Consider the following 8,993-nt stretch of genomic DNA (forward strand, 5'->3'; position numbering starts at 1 on the left):
AGTCTGCCGTGTGGGCGGCTTTTTAAATTAGTGTTGCTAAAAAGCCCAAGAAAAAGCAAAACATACCCACGGTCTTAATTCTCGGACGCTTGCCAAGTTGAAGTCTCGTACAGCTGGGGACGTCATGCACGACGGCGGTTTGAATTCCCAGGTTTTTCCTGAATATATTGGTTACATTGCAAAACTTTCATTCTTTCCAAAACTTTCAACATTTGAGGTAAGATTCCTGTGTCGTTTTCTTGCCCTTCTTCTTTTGGAATTTGTGTCTGTGTTACAGATAGTATTTTGTAATACAGTCGTCCTTTGCTACTTTGTGGTTCGAATTTTCACTCAAAAATATACTAATTAAAAAATCATGCTGTTTCGCGTTGGAATAAAGCCTATTATTGGTCAGAACACATTCATATTTAAGCAAATGTTACATATGTTTTCCCTAAATTTAATATTTTTAAGCATAAAAATAGCTAAATTAATTAAAATACTATTATAAGGCATTCAAAAGACGCATGCAAATACATTGACGTAGTATTCAATACTGGTCACTAGGTGTCAGTAATGTTACTGTTTGGTGAGACACACAAACGCCAGACTTGATCATCGGAACAGCATGGCTTTTATTGCAGGTTTGAATTATATCCCAACAGGCACAAAAATCCCTAATATAACATGGGCTACTGTTGCGGCCGTAACCCACGGCAAGCTGAAACTAAACTCTGAACCCTCGGCGTCCACCACTCACTCTCCTCCTCTAAGGAACACATTTGTAGCAACACACGAGCATGAGTCTTATTTATTTAATTGTCTTATTTTGTCTTATTATGTCTACAATATCAGGTAATACGAGCGCAAAGGTGACTGTAGGGGTGTGTAGAGGGCTTTAATAATGTTAAAACCCACATTTAGAAGGTCGTAAAAAGGTCTATGAAAATATTCCAATTATAAGTAAGGAATCATACTTCGCGGAAATTCACTTATCACGGTCCGGTCTGCAATAAACCATTACTGCCATAAACGAGGGTCGACTGTATAACAATTTTCTATCCATATAGAGAAGGCATACTTTAAGTGTTTTGAAATTATAAGGCATCTTTGAATAAACTTTAAGTATCTCACGCGTGTCCTGTTTAATGTAATCCACATATGGTTACCCTAGCAAAGCTGCACATGCAAACGCAGCCAAACACATTCGATTGTCAGTGACTCACCTTTGGAATACCCCCCATTCCTCACTGAGAGATTGCAATCCACTGGTCAGGCATGAGCATTATTATATGGTTTGTGTCTGAACACCGCTGGTGTATGCAGCATATGTTTAATTGGCAGTTTGAGACTCTGCTGGGTTGTCTGTGTTCCAAGTCATTAACATGTAATGTGCGCTCCGGACCTGGGCCCCATTAGAAATTGTCTTACCCGCATAATATTTAAACAGCTTTGAGCCATAGTTTTCCCAGCTGTGAGACAAAGGGCTTATGCTTTTTGTCCACGGAGGGAACTCCTCTCTGGTTTTGCCATATGAACTGTCACCACCTCTTCACCCACTGGCCCTTTCCTCAACACATTCCCGTGGGATCTCGCTCACCGTTCAGGCGGCTGCTGTTTTTCGTCTTTGCTGCTTCAAGTAAGGCGGAGATGGAGAAAGACGGAACGGAGGCGAGCGCATGTTGTTAACAGCTTGTTCAACATAGCTGTTTAATTCAGCCTCAGCCATAAGCGCATCTGAAATGAGACGTTCATCTGCTCTGATGCACTCAGCTTTCATGGTCCAAATATAGAGAAATCAATTCGTAATGTCTCGCGTTTCCCTGCCCTCAGTAGATGTGTGAGACTCTAATGAGCTCCCAATTTAGACAGATATTTGTTTAGCGCTTCAAAAATATGTTTTGACTCAGATGTGCAGGTTCAGCAAGAAGACATGGAATTGGAAAGAGTTTCAGACGAGTCAGTTCTGTTTTCAACAATGAATAAGTATAGCTTGAAGAAAAAAAAAAAAAAACTTTTTTAACTGTGCCCAACGTCACATTGATGTTCACACTTGTGAAAAGGATGCTGCGACATGTAAACACAACCACCCCTGGATGGGGCTGTTCAGACGCTCAGAAGTTGCAACTGTAGCCCTCTAACCTCACTCCGACATCTCCGGCTATCGTCAAGGATATACGCATAATGTGAACTTTAGAGTGGATACAATAACACTGTCAAGTTGTGGGTTCACTTTGTTAGTAGAAGTTAGCCAACATTCTTTCAGTACTCATAGAGTAAGCATGTTCAAGCCGGAGCGGAAAAATAATCAACTTTTTGAAAGGAATTTAGTCATGTTTGCTATGTTTATTTCACTTAGGTGTCAGGTTTCGTTACGGCATTCTCCATCCTCTGTCCACAATTTGTCCCACGCAAGGCTGAACACACACGGGGCTTTTTACACTCACCAGCCACAAGTTTGCATGTTCTCCCCTTGCTTGAGGTTCAAATAGATTTCCCCCCCCAGTCTAAAACATGCAAGTCAGGTTAATATGAGACTCCTAATTGCTCATAGATGTGAATGTGCTTGTCTTGTTTGGCGTACCCAGACTCGTGGCCAAAATTCAGCTGGGATAGACTCCAGCCCGCCCATCAACTGGGTAAGAACTAGAACAGGAGTGTCCAAAGTAAAACATTTTGCGGGCTGCAAATGGCCCCCAGCTTGTTTTTTTATTGGCCCACGACACACTGTAGACATAAAATTGAAGCAAAAAAAAAACTGAAATGAGAAATAATAATAAAAAAAACAAAAAGCTTTGTCGATAAAGTTGTTATTTTTTTAGCCTCTTTACAAAATTATAAAATACATAAAAATATCCACGTGGTCACCCTCATTGTTTGATTTCCAGAATGCAACAATCGGTGGAAAAAGTTTGGACACCCCTGCACAGGAACATGAGTGGCACATATTTGTTTTTTTACTAAAACAGCCGGAGTGGTATTTATGTTTTAAAGGCTTACAGATGAATATGTTATCCCTATTTGATTTGTAGTCTTCTAAATAGTACTACCACCATTTCAACAAATAAACACTCAAGGAACAAAATGTACATGTCATGTTTTTTTTTTTTAAACCTATTATTTAATGAATGCCTTATTTATTATTCATGAATCACATACTGTACGTATCGTATTATATATGGGCAGTTATTTAATTTATTAATCATAAATTAATTAATTGGTAATCTACATCAGCATCCAGCTGCCCTGTGGTAGTCTGACAGAAACATGGCTGCCAATGCGTGCCTACGGCCCTCCGACCACCACCAGACATTCATTCACATTCATACACCCGTGTATGGAGGCAGGGTGGGTGAAGTGTCTTGCCCAGCTAGAGAAGGCGTTTCTCCAAGCATGCACATAATCCACACTGCTTGCCTTTTGTAATTCCAGTAATGACTTCCGATCATATAGTAATTTGTGTTCATCTCGCTGCAGGTTTTGGGGCCGGATTGCCTGTCCAAGCTGGCGCTACTGTCGCCAAACAAATTTTGCATGTCACCACACACAACTATGGTGCATTCAGGGACTGCCGAACAAAGTGTGAAACCTCAACGTTTGACAAATAAACATTATCAGTGCAGCATAAAGATGTAAAAATTGTACTTAGAAATGATTACCAACTTTTGGTTAAGAGATGTTTTCTGTCAAAAAAGCTACCTACTTTTTTGTTTTTTTTCACCAAAAATGCACAAATTTGCGGCGCCGTGAATGCTGAATCGTGAATGTGCCAGGATCCACTGTATTTGATGTTGTGACCTTGTATATATTCTCAAAGGCACATAAAAAGCCGTTTTCATGTTCTTCCTGGTCACCTGCTACACCTTGCCTTCACTGTTCATCACTATCTTCATTCATTATCGGTCTTAGCAGACGACGGGTCTTACTCAAGGTCACAGCTGCTCTGTCCCGCCAGGAATTGTGACTCCTCTAACCCACTGGCTAAACATATGGTGGCGTGACCAAGATCTCTGAGGTCCAGGAGCGGAAGTTAAACTTTAATCTTGCCATCTACTGGGGAATTTGCTCCAAGTCTCCCTGGCAGGTGGTGCTTTAATTAGTGAAAAATGAGCACCTCATTTTTGTTTTTATCCTCTTTTTTTTTTTTTCCAGGAGTAACTTGAAGCCACAGCCGTGGATGGATTGCATAGTTATTTTCAGATGCCTTTATCAGTGTACAGATACTGTACATAAATATCAAACAGGCATCTCATGCGACTTTCCTTTCTGCAAGATTAATATTTTATCACTCTGAAAATTCAGAGTGTTGGTCGTGAGCACACTTTTTTTGTCAAGGAAGCGAAGACGCAGAGGAGGTGGTGTTTCGGTGCAGGCCAATTACATCCTTTATGCTGACGTGTTTGCCAAAATCACCTATCCTTGTGATAACAGCCCCACGCTGCACTTTATTCTTGATGCAGAAATCACCAATTAGCATACAAATAAGCTCAAGTTTCGCTCTGTGCCGATTCATGTAAACAACTACAGATGAAATCCATACAGGAGAAAAGGTGTTGTAGACAGCAATGAGATACACATTGTTAGTTGGAATAACAAGCAAAACTGTTTGCTGACCTGAATATTAATGCATTGGAGTTACTCATTTATGGAAGCGGATATTCCAAATCTATTGAGACAGCATTTTATTAACCAGGAAAAATGATGTAGACTGAGATCTGAAACATAGTTTTAATTTTTACATTACTGAATGGTCTCTGGAAAATTATGTAGGTTTTTTTTAACTGAGAAAAACAATTTACATGTCATCCTCGGGTTGCAAGCAGTGGCGGAGACAGAAATTTTTCATTGGGGTGGCAAAGGTGAGACCATTACTCACATAGGGGTGGCAATAAGTTGATACCTGAGATGTCTGGATGGCCACTTTCCACCCCGTAGCGCCGCCACTGCTTTTGGACCGCCTATTAGAGCAATTAATAGCTGAGCAGTGTGCCGAGTACATGTTTTCAATGCACAATTTCTGGTTTCTGCTCCCCATCATGGCGGCGAAACCCGCACAGGGCATAATACTGTTTACATGTCCACTCATGCTGCTACAGAAAGCTTCCATTTTTAACAGATTTATGTCAACATAGTGAGAAAACTTGACCGGAACCGACCAAAGTATCATGGAAAACTTACCTAACGCTTGCTGTTCATGCACGACGCACCTTTATTAACAGCTCCTCCGCACGGCAAGTTGTGTGCTGCAGTGAAATTAGTGAAACTAATGTCCTACACCACAGAGTCGCGTTTGTCATAACTGGGGTGGCCACTGGGGTGGCCGGAGAGTGACCAAGGGTGGCCACGTAGCTCCGCCACTGGTTGCAAAGCAGATCCATTCCTACGATTATGATGTAAATAAAGTTTCATTGTGACTTAAATTGCCACCAATGTCACTCACACTGCACAATGAACACATGAAGGACATGTAGAATATGGTAATAGAAAAATTAAATACAAGAATGAAACAAATCAGTCATAAAATGACTATGATAATTCCTTACTTTTATCCCTGTGGTTGTCTTGCACACTTGGCGCTGCATGAGAGGGAGACAGACTCAATAATGAGACGACTCGCTGCTTAGTTATCGCTGTAAATTCATAGAAGATGATCCTTTCACATGTACAGTCTTTTGTAGCTTCAGTCTTTTACGGTTTTTCAAAACATATTAATTCATAAATCATTGCTGTTTCACAAACACATTATTTTTGGCCAAAATTAAGCATTTTCAAGCTTAAAAATGGCTAAAAGATAGGGGTGTCACGAGATTAAAAACATTAGACAAAAGCTGTCTCGCAAGAGCAGCCAGGAGCCAATTAGACTGTGAAATGTGAACTATGGCATTGCTACTGTGAATGATAATATACGGGAGTCAAGGCAGGATTGGAAGCGCACATTTAGTGTTCTACGCACACTATACACATTGCAGTCCAGCCTACCTCGGTGTTCCCAGCTTCACTTGTCACTCGGCGGGTGCCTTTTTTCCCAACAGCTGGGGCGGTGTACTGTCCAAGCAGTAGCTGGAGTAATTTGATCAAATTTACAGAAATTTCATTAAATGTTAAGTCAAAACACGACCGCTGTGTTAGTAAACATGCGATGCTAGCGTCTATTTCTGGCTACTTTGGACTTATTGAGTACTTCCTGGTTCGGCACTCTATGCATCATGGGAACTGTAGTTCCTTTAGCGTTCACATAAACGTCTACTGTGCTGCGACCTGCAATCTATTTAACGTGTCTTTACATAACTACACATCAACATAAATGACTAGTAGTAGTAGCTACAACTGCCGTCATTATTTTAACTTATCATTTTTACATTTTGTTTACATTTTTTTCAAAGTTATCAACATTTAAAAATGTACCTGCAATGTTTTGTGACTCAGTTAAATGACAAAAGTCTGTTTCTCCAGTCCTATATTTTGGAATTGCAGTTTGCTTAGAAGTAATGTTAAAATGTCATCTCGTCTCATTCACGTGAACCCAATATCGTGCATCGTCTCGCGAGCTGCGTGTATCGTGACACCCTGACTAAAAGAACAAATGTAGGGCATCTAGACGACGCATTCAAAGACATGTTGTGATATGCAGCATTGTACACTGGTCACTAGGTGTCAATAATGTTACATTGGTGAGACAATATCCACCTGCAGGAAGTACTGTACAGAAACTGAAAGTAAAAAAGGAACAAGGAACTCGCCCAATGCTAATATGCGCGAGTCTACATATTTTTGTCTTTTATGTCTTATTTTCTCTTATTATGTCAACTATATTGGGTAATGCGAGTGTAAAGGTGGGTATAGGGTGCTATTTCGTACTTCAAGGGCTTTAATAATGATTCTTCTTCAAGGTGAATTTTAGTCTAGTTCTGATGTATATAAAATTCTATCTAGGGACTATTATCTATACTATTCAGATTACTGTATATCTATATTGACAGAATACAATTAAATAAACTTGCGACCAGACATCCCCAACACAAAAGACAGAAGAGCTTTGTGGGAATGCATCAGTTTAATTCAGATGATAATACAGTACATCTGTACCTTTTCCTTTGGATGATCAATATTTTATTTTTCATTCAGAGGTTTTGCCCTTTTCGGTACCTCCAATAAACAATACCGTACTCACAATCATGTTGTATAGCTGCAATTATGTTTGTTTGTTTTTTTTATTTGCTTCTGGGTATGACGAGTATGAAGGCCAAACAAGGACATCAAGCCTCATTCAGGCAATGATAAATTTAAGTGTGTGCTCGTCTGACAATGACAATGTTGTCTGTCAACCAAGTGAATGGATGCACTTAAACATGTCCTGTATATGGTGAGTCACTCATGTTTGTTGTGTATTGTGTGCATTTTACTACAGCTGGGATAAAAACAGATACGTAACACACACAAAACCTTGAAAATGACCAAACAGGTGAGTTGCTGTTCACAGAAACTTACTATTATAAGCGTCAACAATTATCGTATTTGTGTGTTAACTGTAAATGCCTGGCAGGTCTGAAAGCCTTTCAGGCAGTAAAACAGCAGCTTTCAGTGTAAAACTCATTTAGTCACCAATTAAAACTAAGTACAGCTGGCCGGTGGCTTTTTACACGCGCTGTTAAAACGGAAAGAGTGTTTTGGAGGCAGGTCTGGCAAGATTCAAAGTACACCGTTTGCTTCAAGTGGTTTACAGGGAGCACATTTTTGGCATCCACCAATAATGTTTCTTTTAAATGAAAAAAAATAAAAAAGTTATCCCCTCTAAAAATGTCTCAAATGTCAATAAATTTCAGCAGTACTTTGGAAATATTTCCATGTTATGGATTGTTCACAGTCGCACCAAATTTGGGTTACACTAATCCCTCGTTTATCCAGATTAATTGGCTCCAGAGTGTATTTCCGCAAAGTTACATTCAATATTAATAAATGGAATATTTGCGTATAGTATAGAAAACCTGTTTATGACTTTTTAAATGCAATTTTAACCATGAAATAACACGCCTATTGTCACCTTTACACTCCAATTATTCTTTCTTTACAACGCATTGGTCAACTTTAATGCACAGGCTACGGGATCACTGCAGGAACACGGCTGGCATAGCAAGCTAACGCGCTAACTAGTTAGCCTCTCCTATTTGCTTATTCTAAACTTAAAGTGTTTCAAACGGAGTGGGGAAGAAGGACAAAGCAACATGCCAAAACCTTACCACTTCCACACGGAATGGGAGGTGAATTATGTTGTGTTTGACGTGCCATGGCTGACTACATGCAGCGTGAAAGTAATTTAATCTGGCCCAGTGGCCAGAATAATAAATATAACTTGTTTTTCAACATGTTTTGACTTTGACTTTGTCCATCGTCAACCACAAAACAGCAGCCTTTTATTAGTTTTTGGAAAAACTGAGACTGACGGAGCGATGTTCGAGTGCCGCTATAACCTCAAACTGTAACGCTTTGATGATGTGCTTTCATCAGAAGCCTACAGAAACTAATTCCCAGAAGAGCTTCAATAACAATCAACAAAAAATTAAAGCACTCGTGTGGACTAGTGCCACTAGACGGGGCAGCAGTGACTCAGAAGGTAGAACAGGTCCTCTCGAGGTTTGGTGGGGGTCGAACCAACTATGAGTTTCCTCCATCCCACTGACTGCGGTTGTGTCGCATCACCCACCTTGCCTCCAGTGCCGACCACACTGGTGTATAAGTGTGTATTGGATCGGTACACCTCAGGGCATCTGTGGATCCAGATGTGGCGTACAACCTCCAGGGTGTGACTGTGGGTTTCAGTGTGGAGTGTTTTGGGTGTCTCGGGAAGGTGCTGTATAAATCCAATCCATTATTATTAGTGAAGCAGTGCTGAAAACCACACTACAAGAAAATTAAACAGTGCAATAATAAAAAAATTCACCCCATCAAACAAAAACAGGGTTTCCGTATGTCAATGCTGTCAATGCATGATTTTGAAAAGTGGTCATCCTGGCTCG

At 40.2% G+C, this 8,993-nt stretch overlaps 1 long non-coding RNA gene across 1 annotated transcript; it reads right to left on the reverse strand.

The window, feature by feature from the left end:
• Positions 1-4,820: 4,820 nt before the first annotated feature.
• Positions 4,821-6,137, reverse strand: LOC129172402 (uncharacterized). The gene is made up of 3 exons (XR_008567004.1): positions 5,959-6,137; positions 5,523-5,555; positions 4,821-5,359 (listed from the first exon to the last, which is right to left on the reverse strand). It is a non-coding gene; the product is annotated as an uncharacterized LOC129172402 (long non-coding RNA).
• Between the last annotated feature and the right edge of the window lie 2,856 nt (positions 6,138-8,993).

The sequence above is a fragment of the Dunckerocampus dactyliophorus genome, chromosome 19, assembly GCF_027744805.1.
Source record: "Dunckerocampus dactyliophorus isolate RoL2022-P2 chromosome 19, RoL_Ddac_1.1, whole genome shotgun sequence".
Lineage (NCBI taxonomy): Eukaryota > Metazoa > Chordata > Actinopteri > Syngnathiformes > Syngnathidae > Dunckerocampus > Dunckerocampus dactyliophorus.